The sequence below is a fragment of the Taudactylus pleione genome, unplaced genomic scaffold, assembly GCF_031769625.1.
Source record: "Taudactylus pleione unplaced genomic scaffold, aTauple2 ptg000007l, whole genome shotgun sequence".
Lineage (NCBI taxonomy): Eukaryota > Metazoa > Chordata > Amphibia > Anura > Myobatrachidae > Taudactylus > Taudactylus pleione.
In genome coordinates, this window is record NW_028284410.1 from 9478798 (window position 1) to 9493260 (window position 14463).

The following is a 14463-nucleotide window of genomic DNA, read 5'->3' on the forward strand; positions in this document are numbered from 1 at the left end:
ACATACACATGGGACAATTTTCCTGAACAATATGAATGATAACAATATCGTTCAACGATAAATCATTCATATCATTCATAAATATGCAATGAATGATCGACCAACAAAGCGCGTTCCTGCATGAATGATTATGATATCTATGGTCGACCGTACATGCAGGCCAACTTGGATGATTTTGTCAAGATTTGCCTGTACAGACAAGACTTCACTGAAAAATCTATCATAGATATCTATCATAAGGTGCATACACATGGTACGATGTCTATGAATGATATGAACGATAACAATATTGTACAACGATATATCATTCATATTGTTCATTTTTATGCAGTGAACGACCAACGATGCATGAATTATAACTATATCTATGATCATCCGTACATGCAGGCCAACTTGCACGATATCGTCAACTTTGCCTGTTTAGAGATGTGGCAGGATGATTTCACTGAAAGATATCTTTGAAAGATATCTTTGAACAATGCATTTCAAATATATCTTTCAAGTCGTTGGTGTTATGCTGCATACACATGGAACAACTTGAACAACCATAGATATCATTGTTAGATTCCCCTTCAACTTTCTATTATATATGTATGATAATATCTATGATAGATTTTTCAGTGAAACTATCTTTTTACAGGCAAATCTTGACAAAATCGTCCAAGTTGGCCTGCATGCATGAAAGACCATAGATATCGTTATCGTTCATGCGGGAACGTGCATCGTTGGTAGTTGTCAGGTAGGTCAGGTTGGTGACTGCCAAAAAGTGAACGATATGAATGATAACAACATGAACAATATGAACGATATCATTCAAATCGCTCATAAAGTCGTACTGTGTGTACGAACCATTATGCTGCATACACACGGGACGATTTTCCTGAACTATATGAGCAATAATGATATCGTTCAATGATAAATCATTCATATTGTTAATTTTTATGCAGTGAACAATCGACCAACAATACGCATTCCCACGTGAATGAAAACGATATCTATGGTTGTCCGTGCATGCAGGCCAACTTGGACGATTTTGTCAAGATTTGCCTGTAAAGACATCTACCCAAAATCTTTTGCCCTGCACTATAGAAAGTTGGAGGGAAATCTGTCAGCGATATATTTGGTTGTGCAGGTTGTACCTTGTTTATGCAGCATTACAGATCGTACCGTGTGTATGCAGCTATAGATATCTATCAGTGTGTACACCCAAAATCATTTGCCCTGCACTATAGAAAGTTGGATGGAAATCTATCAGCGATATCTTTGGTTGTGCAGGTTGTACCATGTTTATGCAGCATAAGAAGCGACAAACTAGATCACATACACAGAGGAGCTGTAAGCAAAAGGGGCAGACCAAAATATTAGACAATTCAGTGATTAATTTATCCTCATACCCATTGACACCAGGGTAAATACCTCCTTTAGCTATGGGCTTATCTTTTTTACAAGCCTTTACTTGGATCAAAATTAGCATGAGCATTGATCACCATAGGTGCCACTGCCTACACACGTAACGATTTTTTGAACAATTTAACTATAACAACATCGTTATCGTTCAATCATTGAAAAATCGTTCAGTTTCTGAGTTATAACGATTAATGATTATCGTTCATGCGCGTGTCCATTTGTAGTTTGTGATTTGTAGTTCATTCTGATTGACCAACTGAACAATTTTCATTAAGGGAAGTTACAAAATTAATTTGTAGTTCAAAAAATCATTCATTAAGGTGCGTATACACACAACTATGTAAGTAATGAACGATTTTCGTTGAACGATTTTCTTTCAGTTTTTCCATTGAAAAAGTGAACGAAAATCGTTTTACAAAGTAGTTGGTTTTACTTTACATAATAAATGATTTTCTGTTTGTTGAAGGAATCATGTTGCAACTTCTATTGAAAATCGTTCAGTTGGCCAGTCTGACTGAACTACAAACTACAATCGACAAACATGAATGCACATGAACGATAATCGTTCATCTTTTATCGTTTTACACTGAACGATTTTTGGAACGATTGAATGATAATGACGTCGTTATAGTTAAATCGTTCAAAAATTGTTGTGTGTGTACGCACCTTAACACTTTCAAAAATCTGACAGATAATCTGACAGAAAATCGTTCATAAATCGTTCAGAAAATCATTGGTAACAAAATCGTTACGTGTGTATGCACCTTAAAAGCTTGGAAGAAGATGAGGCTGATGGATCATGTTATTGGAAAAAAATGATGTTGAAACTATTCTTAAAGAAACTAGTCATTTTTATCCATCTAGTATGAATCATAGCATTAAAACATTTCTAAAAGTCACTGAAGATCAATGTGACTGTAATTGATAGTCACAATGTGGATATATCACCTGAAGAAACATAGTGATGCCTCTATATTGGTAAAATGCATGTAGGCACCTGGTGACCTGCATGAGAGAAGTTAGTAGCTCCACATGACTGGTTTCTATCTGTCATCGTCATCTATTTCTAATAACGGGCCACAGGTGGTTCTTTTTACATTTGGTAATTATGCTGCTATTTATGCCTGTATGTTAACACAGTTAGGTTACTTGTTCCAGCGCACCTGGGATCATGACTAAAATCCTTGTATGGATCAAAACATTGATCTTACTGTGATATCTGCAATGAAGTAAAGTTGTGCTAATTTTCATAATGAAGTCTGGAGAATGCCTCTCCTATGTTATTATAATTAACCTGCATATCAGATAATGGAGCCTGCATGCAAGTGCAGAAGAGCAGCCCTGCAGACATATTATGGTACAGTGAGTGCTAAGACTTTGTGATTATATATATATATATATATATATATATATGTGTGTGTGTATATATATATATATATATATATATATTATACCTTTGTAGTATTATTATAATTGTATTGTTTTCTTTAGGTGAAGGTCTGTCCTAGGATTATACATGGTAAGTAAGGCAAATTTGTAAGAAAAATAACAATAGAAAGAGAGGTGTTTCCAGACTAAATATAGGGGTATTCAATATGGGAGCGAAAAGTCCATGCTGGACTTTTTGCTCCACATAGGAGATTTTCCTGGGATAAAGTATCGGGTGCGCGCCCGCTTTATCCCCATATTCAATTTAAAAGCTACGAAAACGGGAGCCGGTGAAGTAGGATCGGCGAAAAAAACAAAGTTTGCCTGGAATAAATTGTAGGACCCCCCTAAAGCTATAAAACATGGGGGATCACTATGAGCACCCCCATTTTAGCCTGCAAATGAAAGTTGGGGTTTTAAATATCGGCTGAAGGTGTTTTTTTCCCGACATTGAAGAAGTGTTGCAGAAGAGCACTTAGGTTTTTTTTTTTTTTTTAAGTGGTCCCATCAAATTTAGTGTACATGAAAATGGGTACTAGCATATTTTAAAGTCCCTAAAGTCTTTATTTAAAAATTCTGCAAATATGCACTTGCCGCTAATAACCTATTCTAGAAAACACCTGCTGCATACTTGCAGAATAGCCCTGAACTTATTTCCCTATTTTTAAACACTTTTTGTCACCCCAAATTTAAAATAATTTTTTAAGGGGTGTCCCTATTTTTTTAAAATCGTTTTTTGACACAGTTTATTTTAAAATGACATTCCCAGGGATGCAGGCTATTTTTTTTAATCCTGCACCCCTAAACCCCAATTCTGCACTTTTTTTCACCACCTATTCAGTGGTGAAAAGTTATCCCCGTTTTTTTCAAAGACTTTTTGAACTTGCGAAAAGTCTTGAAATTGAATATGGTGCAAAACCTAAACCAGCGAAAATGATGTCATAGGTGCGATATTAACGCAAAAACTGACTTTTCGCTCCAAATTTAATTGCCCTGTATATGGTTTTCAATTCTATCCATGAGGTGTGACTGAAAGATGTAGTTCACAGGTTGTTTAAGGGTTTCATTTTATTAATTTATTTAATTATAATGTACTACTATGCTTGTTATTATTAATGTTAATATTATCATTACTACTGATTGCACAGGTCTTTGAGAAATGTTTCATTTGGTCTCCAGTGACCCTAAAAAGACAGCTACATAGCTAAGATTTATCAAAGAGCTAAATTTATTAAGCCACTTGATGGTTTGGTCTGTGTCTGAGAGAAATATGTGTCTCTTCCATTGCAGCTGTCCTGAATATGGTCTAATCGTAAATTTTACGGCGTTCAATTCTCATATGATTGAGTGTTTGTCTGGGGAGGATGTGCATAGAAATGGACAGCAGAGTCTATGGGAAGTCTGAGTCTTACTGAAAGGTTAACCTTGTCGCTGCCAGAAACGACAGTCAAATTGTTTATTTCTTACTGTATGTCTCCAAAAAATGTTAATCTAATTTTACTTACAATATAAACATTAAGGCCATTTAAAAGCACACTATTACAATACTTCTTTAAATGCTTTTGCTTGTTAACAGTTTAGATAATATATTTTTCAGTTTTATTTTTATTTTGAACTGTGTAATATGACAATAGATATGTAGGAAGTGGGTAAAGCATAGTTAGTTCACCTGAAAAAATGGCACTAATTTAGTAGACAGTTCACAATGTTACATGCTTTCTACTTGTGAAATGGGGATATATGCATACTGTAGCTCCCAACATTAGGGTGGAGTGAAGTGGGACATTGTAAATACATTGAAGGTAAGCACCCAAAAAGGAGGTATTTCCTCTCTGTACAGGTGCCTAGCCACACGGTACAGGGCATGGCCTTGTGGTAAAGAGGCATAGCCATGCATCAGGCCACTGTATTTTGCCACACCAGGGTCATGCCGATCTGCTAGGCTGCCCCCAGTTCCTCTACCTACTGTAGTGTATGGATGCTGCATGTATGCAGAGCAGCAGGTGAGAGGGAAACATCTTAACCTTGCTTAACATCTTAACCCTGATGGACACATGGGGACACATGGGTGGAATGATGGAACAGTCCGGAAAAGCTGGACTGTCCCTCCAAAATTGAGAAGGTTGAGATGTCTTTATATAGAAGGACCTGGTCATTTTTTTCTTGTTGTAGGCTCTCGTATACAGTAAGGACTAAGAAACCCTGGAGCAAGGGACTTTTTTGATAATACTCTGCTGAGGCTTTACTCATTTTTAAAAGAGATTCTTTTGGAAGAGCCTTCCCCAGGTTATAAGACATAGAGACCATATGACAACTATCACAAAGCTCATGGTCATTCTCATGTATTCTATATATGTCTGAGCACAGTATGTTGCAGTATGGGAAAGAGAGTTCTGAGAAACCTTCACTGCTGATCTATCCGCTATGTTAGTGACTCTGGGCCTGATTCTGAGTAACACACAATCCACGTGCAATGCTAATGTTCACAGAGTTGAGCAAATGTGCATCTAAAAACCCCTACAATGCATGCATTACACAGTGTGCATGAACAAAGCTGCTGTTGTGTTAAGTCAGACAGTATCAGAAATGTGGCAGAAAAGTTATGAGCATTGATGGGGAGGTCGCTAGTTATGCAAACAAATATAGGCCCATATTCAATTAGGGAGCGAAAAGTCCATGCTGGACTTTTCGCTCCACATCGGAGCTTTTCTGGGGATAAAGTATCGGGCGTGTGTCTGCTTTATCCCAGTATTCAATTTAAAATGAGCGAAAACGGGACCCGGCGAATTGGGATCATCGAAAAAAAACGGGAATATTTGGGAAATAATTGTAGGACCCCCCTAAAGATGTTCAGACATGGGGGATCACTATGGGTACCCCCGTTTTTGTCTGCAGAAGAAAGGCAAGTTTTTAAATAGCCGCGGCAGATGTTTTTTTCCCAACATTGAAGAAGTGATGCAGAAGAGCAGTTAGGTTTTTTGTTTTGTTTGTTTAAATGGTCCCATCAAATTTGGGGTACATGAAAATGGGTACTAGCATATTTTTAAGTCCCTAAAGTAATTTTTTAAAAATTATGCAAAAATGCACCTGCAGGTATTAGCCTATTCTAGAAAACACCTGCCACATACTTATAGAATACCCCTGAACCTATTTCCCTATTTTCAAACACTGTTTACTTTTTTTTTTTCCACCTCAAATTTGTAATTAATTTTTTTAGGGTGTCCCTATTTTTTTTTTTTTTTACTTTTTTTGTTTATTATTAAATGACATTCCCAGGGGTGCAGGTTATATTTTTTTAAGCCTGCACCCCTAAACCCCAATTCTGCACTTTTTTCGCCATGTAGAACATGGTGAAAAGTTATCCCCATTTTTTTTCAAAGACTTTTCGAACCTGCGAAAAGTCTTTGAAATTGAATACGGGGATAATTGAAATAGGCGAAAATGATGTAATCGGCGATAAATTATTTCCGATTTCGACTTTTCGCAGCCTAATTGAATACCCCCAATAATCTGCTCAGTGGAGGCATTATGGGAGTGTCTCGGGCACATCAGTGAAAGTAGCTGTGATCACAGATGCACATCCACAAGCATAGGAGGCCATGGTCAGATGGAGACATTGCACCTGACAGAGCTGGTGCCAGTTTCAATAGTGCGACTGATGGTGGCATATAAGGATGCATCAAAAATATTACAGCGTACATGGGCACTAAGGATCTCATTCAGAGTCGGTCGAAGCGGCCACACGGTCGTACACCACCGATGTTCGCTATACTGCGCATGCGTGTGCGCAAACTAGCTATTACGATCAGAAATTTCTCTCTCCTTGAACACAGCCAGGTCGGTAGTTTGAGTGACAGATTGAGGTGTTTGTGGGTGGTAACAGGGGAAGGTGCTTGAAAACGGGGGAGTGCAGATCCAAAAGCAGGCGTGCCTAATTATGCGAACGGCGTTTTATGGGAGTGCATACGGTTTATGGGAGTGCATAATTAACAAAGTAGCGTCATGGCACATGTGACATGGGAGGTTTTTACACTGACATGATCGTAGAGCTTAAGAGAGGGTATGGTCAACCTTAAGCTCTACAACCAGTTCCGATGGTTCCCGATGGTCTCGATTAATCCTTATATGCCTGGAGATGACGTGTAATGCGTACGAGAAGAGGGCGTATTTTTTTGCATTCCGGCCGCTTCCTCCCCTTGGTCGGCCAGCTACCGATCCAAACTTAGGGACACAACTTGCGAGGGAACCATTTGCATATCCGGCCCCTTTTCCCGTACGACCGTGCGGCCGCTTCGACCGCCTCTGAATGAGGTCCTATATGTGAGCATCTATGTCATTGCATATTTGGATGCACAGATGTACACAAGGAAAAGGACAGCACAGACACTATAATGGTTAGCATTACTGCCTCACAGCACTGAGGTCGTTGGTTTGATTCCCACCACGGCCCTAACTGTGTGGAGTTTGTATATTCTCCCTGTACTTGCATGGGTTTCCTCACACAGTCCAAAAATATACTAGTAGGTTAATTGGCTCCCACCAAAAATGCAACTCTCCTGTTCTGTCCCTTCTCTCCTCTTACCTACTATGTCAAAGATAATGAGTAATTTCTAAGGTTTTTTATACTTTATGTATTCAGGACAAAATCCTCTATGTTTTGAGAGCCAATTACATTTTCTACAACAAAAAGATGTTTACAATTCTAATAAGTTTTAGGCAAAAACTAGTTGTTTGCTATAACCTTATGTGATTTGTTGTAATCTGCATGTGAAATGGTCCTTGGAAAATTATCAAACAATGGAGTATATTTACTAAATATAGAAGTGGAAACCAAATAGATTCTAGCTATTATCTTCTAAAACATAACCCTAATATGCAATAATCTTTTTACCTGACTATGGGCTAAATGTAATAGGTTGTGAGTTTTATGAGCAAGTTACACTTGCACATTTAGAATGTGAGTTTGCTCTACAATGCACAAATTTAATAGGGTGCAAGTTTTGGACACAAAGGCGAACTGCATGCAACATCTTGTGAGAATATAGGAAGCATGTGGGTTTGTGACCAACCAGAATGTGAGTTTCAGAAAACGAGTTGGACAGTTTGAAAGAAGGTCATCCATTGGCACACAAAAGTCTCTGGATTTATACCTCACACACCTTATATAAGCCCCTGATCCACCATACCCTTGATGAAGTCCAGAGTGTGACGAAACGCATTGGGAGCTAAACTTGTCTGCCTAAGATGAACTTTATGAGACTATGATAAGAGACTTTTATAATAAGATTGTATATTTATTATCTTAAATTATTTTAAGATAATACTCTCTATTTATTCTCTAAATATTCATGATACTTAATAGATACCATTTTTTTATATACACTTATTGATAATTTTTTACTCTTCATTATCCTATGCTATTTATACCCCTGTGTTTTATTTATTTTTATTTTTATGTTTATGATATATCTAGTATGTATATGAAATGATTGTAATAAATGTGGATTTTTTAAGATATCAATTTTTTTAGAATAATTATTGACACTTGGCACTTTACATCATCAAATTTAACGTTTTTTTTTACATTGACACTTGGCACTTTACATATAGTACATTGAATAATTTCTCCCTTCTTTCCATATTTAAATCATGTTACACTATGAGCACTTTAATTATTATATACTGTTTTTTTAGGAATATACATTGTTGTATACAAGGTGTCCTCACACATAACACTCTTTTGGGTTTTTTACACCAAAATACATTTTGTATTCATGTTTGATGCTATAATTACAGTTTCACACATATATCCTAAACACCAAAAGGCACTAGCATCCAAGTACATTGCTATATACATATATATATATATATATATATATATATATATATATATATATGTGTGTGTGTGTGTGTATAGGTGGCACCAGTCAAAATTTTGCCTGGGGCACCAAATTGGCTAGGGCCAACTCTGGCCCAAAGTATAGATTTGCAGCTCCTAGAGCTGACTCAAACAGTTAAGGCCCAAACTGAAGCACTTCTAAATGTCCATAGGGAGTTAGTTTGACAAAGGCCTTCATTGGAGGCAACTTCACTGTCTTCTCTAAGCAGTCAACCCGCAACATCCATTTCACCATCACCTACCACTGCTCCCCTGGCGCAGCCTGCACACACATGGTAGTGCAGTTAAAAGGCTATGTAGGGGTCAACACTGCAAATATTGACTCTTTGCATAAACTTAATGAAATTGTCAATAAAAGCCTTTGACACTTGTGAAATGCTTGTAATTTTACTTCAGTATACCTTAGTAACATCTGACAAAAAGGTCTAAAAACACTGAAGCAGAAAACTTTGTGAAAACCAATACTTGTGTCATTCTCAAAACTTTTGGCCATGGCTGTTGGTATCCCGATGCAGAGATTTACCTGAACTTGGAGATTTTTAAAACTGTATTTATTCATAATGAAAAGATATTGAGACCTTAAATCTATAAACAGGGTCTATATTTAATGGATGAAGACGAATCAGGTTGTTGCCTATTGCAATGCACAAAAGCCCACATATTCAGTATTTTCTGGACATGTTCAAAGGTCAAAAAATGTTGTAACCATATATTTCAACTCTCACTTTCTTAGAACCCTGAGCCACTTTTCTCTGACCATTTTGATACATGACTAATAATCTTCAATGTTAAAAATCTCATCCCCATACTTATTATCATAATTACTTTGACTAAAAAACTAATACTTAACAAATGGAGTTTAAAGTCGGCATTCTTAATAGGTACACTAAATAGTGACATTCACAAACACATTATTTTAACAGATGCAGTGCAGTTCCTGCATGAATACTGACAAAGGAGTTGAGCACTTCTATAACAAACAGTCACCTTACATTAAATCCCTCTAATTGTGCATACACACGAAGCAATATAAATGAGTGATTTGAACGATAATTATATAGTTATTGTTACCATTATCATTCAAATTGGTCATTTAAATGGTCCCTACCAACTCACCATTGACCAGCAATGCACGGCCACGTATGGGTGATAGCGATATTGTCCATTGGCCGTGCATGCAAGTCAACTTGCTCGATATCGAGCAGGTAACTTTAGGAACCTGCTATCGTAGATTGTGGGTCCCTATAGTCATCAGTGAGTTGGTGGTGTGCTGGATGTTCGATATTGATTATCCAGCACACTAGGGAGGATGCATGATGATCAGCCAGCGATATCGTATCGCTGGCTGATCGTTACGTGTGTATGCACCATTGGATACATCTCAATCCAATATTAGCGGTCTATGTACAAAGTTTTGGAGAGAGATAAAGTGGATGGAGATAAAGTACCAATTAATCAGCTCCTAACTATCACTTTACTGGCTGTGAGCCATATTCAATTAGAAGCGAAAAGCCATTTTCCGTGAAAAAGTATCGCCGATTGTGTCTTTTCGCTAGGTCGGAACTTATCTCCGTATTCAATTCCATCTGTTTTTCGCATACATGGAATGTCAATACAATGTACTGTAATCAGCAAAAAAGATTCTCCTCTGAATAGCAGGTGAAAAAAAGTGCAACATTTTTATTTTGGGGTGCAAAGGTGGGAAAACCTTTCAGAACCCTTGGGACAGCCCCCAAAAAGGACAACTGTGTAAAAAAAATCCCTGGGGAAAACTTAAGAACACCCCAAGTACTTTAATTTTGGGGGCGAAAAAACACAAAGTGGGGGGACAAATATAAAAACTAGCGAAATAGACTTCTTGGGGATCTGCAAAGATCAGTCAGGTGTTTTTGCAGGTGCTTGCAACAGGTGCGTTTTTCATGTTTTTTAAAACTTCACTTTATAGACTTTAAAATATGCGAGCACCCATTTTCATGTACCCCAAATTTGACAGAACTACTTATTTTCACCAAAAAATACTGCTTAATGCCATTCTTCACCACTTGTGCAAAGAAGCTAAGAAGCTATTGAAACAACTTAAGTACCCCAAACAGTTTTATTAGGGCTATTCGGACACATCTAAATTGATTCCCAAGGGTAGTGCATCTTTTTGGGGGGTTCCGGCTACTTTCCCCAATTCTTACAGCACTTTCTGCTTGTTCTGAATTCACCACTTTCGGGTGTTTTGCAACTGAATACGGCGAATAGCGGGGACATGCACAATAAGTTTCCGCATCCAAAAGATGCAATGTTGGTGAAAAGTCCAGCAGGCAAAGGGTCTGATTCAGAGCCGGACGCTCTGACCAGAGCGCTCGCTCTGAATCAGGGCCCTCCTCCATTAAAATGGAGCGTCCTCCTGGACGCTCGTATAGCTGTGGGTCACCACCCACAGCATATACGAGCGTGCAAAAAGATGGTCGCGATGGTCTTGACCATCGCGACCATCGGACTTGCGAGGGAAACCCTGCGGTCGGGTTTCCCAGCCACAAGCCCTGGAGTGATTTTGGCTCTATCAGAGCCAAAATCACTCCCACTGACATCACTAGTGATGTCAGTGGGGCCGGCTTCAGACGGTAGACGTTCCCATGGGAACACCTCCGTCTGGCAGGCACGCCCCCACCACGCCCACCAAAGGGGGCGTGCTGTCAATCAACATCGACAGCAGGCCCCCTTTGGTGTGAGACCCCGAGAGATGGAAAGCCCATCGCTCGCCGGGTCTCGCGCATGCGCACGACGGAGCTCCCTCCGTCGTGCGCATGCGCAGTGGGGAACATCGACCCACTTGCGTGCGTACTGCCACTCGCGTGTGGGTCTGAATGACCCCCAAAATTTTTTTGCAGGTGCAAAACTAATTGAATACAGCCCTGTGTTTGAAAAATGACAGAAGCTGACTAGTTAATACTTTATATCCATCCACATTATCTCTCTCCAAGACTTATTACATAGACCCATTAGTCAGGGTTTCAAATCAACTACAGAACATGGCTTTTGCTATAAAGTAACTATGTATGTCCCCCTCTGACAAACTCTTTCAATGTCCTATGTTGGGCACTTGACACTATTTACTTATCTGTTAACTGCCGTGTAAAAGTGAGATGCTGGCAATACACGGGACAATTTTTCACACGATTTGGGCAGTTTCTACAGGTTGGACAGACCAATCTTATGAAAATATGTGTATTTTGTGTCCTCTGCCACCCCGATGCGCGTCCCCGCAGATCAAATGGGTTTGCAGAGAGACCTACGATCTTTTGAGTACAACCTGACTCACTTCTATGCATCTTATCCTATGATCTTAATCATGAATTGTACAACATTTGACCACATCTTATGAAGAATTTCAAGGGAAGAATTTCAAGGGAAGAATTTCAAGGGAAATCGTACAATGGATCTTACCAACTTTTGAATCTCACCGTGTATGGGGGCCTTAAGAATGCAACAAAGCATATAATTACTTGCTTCTTTTCATCTTTTTCTAGCCCCCTCACAAAATATTGAAACGTCAAAAACACCTTTGCTACTGGAATGGATTATGGCCCTCATTCAGAGCCACTCGTTAGCGGCAGTACGCTCGTTCCGAGCGATGTTCGCACATCTGCGCATGCTTACGGTTTTTAGTACGCATGCGCGAACCAGTCAGTGGGGCCAAAAATCGTTTGTACGAAATATTTAGCGAGTGCCTGCTATTTTGAGTGACAGAATGAGGCGTATGTGGGTGGTAACAGGGGAAGGTGCTTGAAAACGGGGAGTGGAGATCCGAACGCAGGCGTGCTTAAAGGTCAAAACGGGCATTTTATGGGTGTGCATAATTAATATAGCAGCGTCAATGACCACGTCATTTGGTTTTTTTTAACTCAGAACTGCTCACAAAATAGCGGTTGAAAAAACCAACCACAAGAATAGCGAGCAGTTCATATCCTGTTCGATGTACTCGATTAATCTAATAAATAGGGGACATGACTTATGGTGCGAGCGGCCAGGGGGCGTTTTTAAGAAATAAAAGAGCGTCTGTTTTGCTCGCTCGTTCAGACTTAGAGGTGTGAACAGACTGCAATGTGCGAACGGATCATTTAAATAGACACCCCTTGTTTTTGACCGAACGAACGCAAATAGCGAACGGCTCTGAATGAGGGCCAATATGTCTAAGTATAAAACAACTAATATGCAATATATAATAAAAATATAATATGAATAAATAAATTGATGCTGTGAACTCAAGCTGATGAAGTCAAAGATTTCAAATCTGTACAGCAAAAAACAAACAAATACTACAGCACTGCAGATCCTTCCCTCAGTGATCAAAAATTGCTTTAACTCTTTTTTTATTTAAAATATTCTGCTCAATATACTATATTCAAAAGTATAACATTCTGATACATAATATATGTTACAAAGGCCCTGATTCACTACAGATCACTATTGCGATCACAGCTGCAATTTCGCACACAGACCTACTATAAAAATATGTTAATGCTTGTAATTGCAAAGCCAGCATAGACACACCCACTACTGCTTTTGCACATCCGTAATATCTTGCACTTCTATGTATACATCAGTACCATAGAGTAATATCTGCCCCTCCTGCACAATTACAATAGGTCTGACCCTACTCAGAAATTGCTAACCTCATTGCTGTCATGGTGCCGCTGAATACAGGTCTCTCTTACCTGGTCCGGTGACGCTGGAGTCCTGGCTGGTGTGGGACAGCGGACGGGAGATCCAAGGGCACCCGCTGTCAGCTGTTCCTCTCCTTCCCTGGCAACTGTGTGCAGGCGGCTGCGGCTTTCTTAGGAGCGCGAACGCCACTCTACTAAATATTTAAAGTGACAGGCACTGCTATTCTACAGCTGAGACAAGGCAATCAGTCTGCAGGACAGTATGCTGTGCAGTTCCGAACCCTTGTTTCAGAATTGGGATGGAACAACAAAGCTTTAGTTGCCTCATTCATGCATGGTTTGTCCAATCAGATCAAAGATGTACTCGCATGCAGGGAACTACCAACTTCTTTGGATGACTTGATCTCCCTGTGTATTCGGGGTGGATCTTCGGCATAGGGAGATAACATGTTGGTTTACCTTTAAGCTCGCTCCACATTTCATGGCACCAGTGGAACCTCCAGAAGAGCCCATGCAGGTTGGGAAATCTCTCCTTCCTGTCGCAGAGAGAGCAAGGAGGTTTAAAAACAGACTTTGCTTATATTGTGGTGAACCAGGTCATCTTCTCTCCAGCTGTCCAAAACATGTGGGAAACGAGAAGGCATAACTGATAGAGGGGTGGTCAGATTGGGTACATTTCAACACACCCTAAAGAACCGTGTAGTTCCTCAGTTATCCATTGATGTGACCCTGGTCCTGGGAAAGATCTCTGAAGTCATTAGGGCTTTCCTGGACTCAGGTGCCGATGGCAACTTCAATTCAGCTAAGAAAGTTCAAGAGCTGGGAATTCCTACTATGCCACTTCAAACACCCCTTAATATCATCGGGGTGGATGGGAATAAACTTCCTACAGCGACCATCCACTCTCGGATGACAGAGATTATCATGCAAGTAGGGGCTCTCCATCGAGAATCAATAGCATTCTACATACTTCCATCTGCCGAGAGTCCTGTTATCCTGGGTCTTCCTTGGCTTCGCAAACATTCTCCTATGCTAGATTGGGAGGTACCTCAAATTCTGGCATGGGGTCCTCGA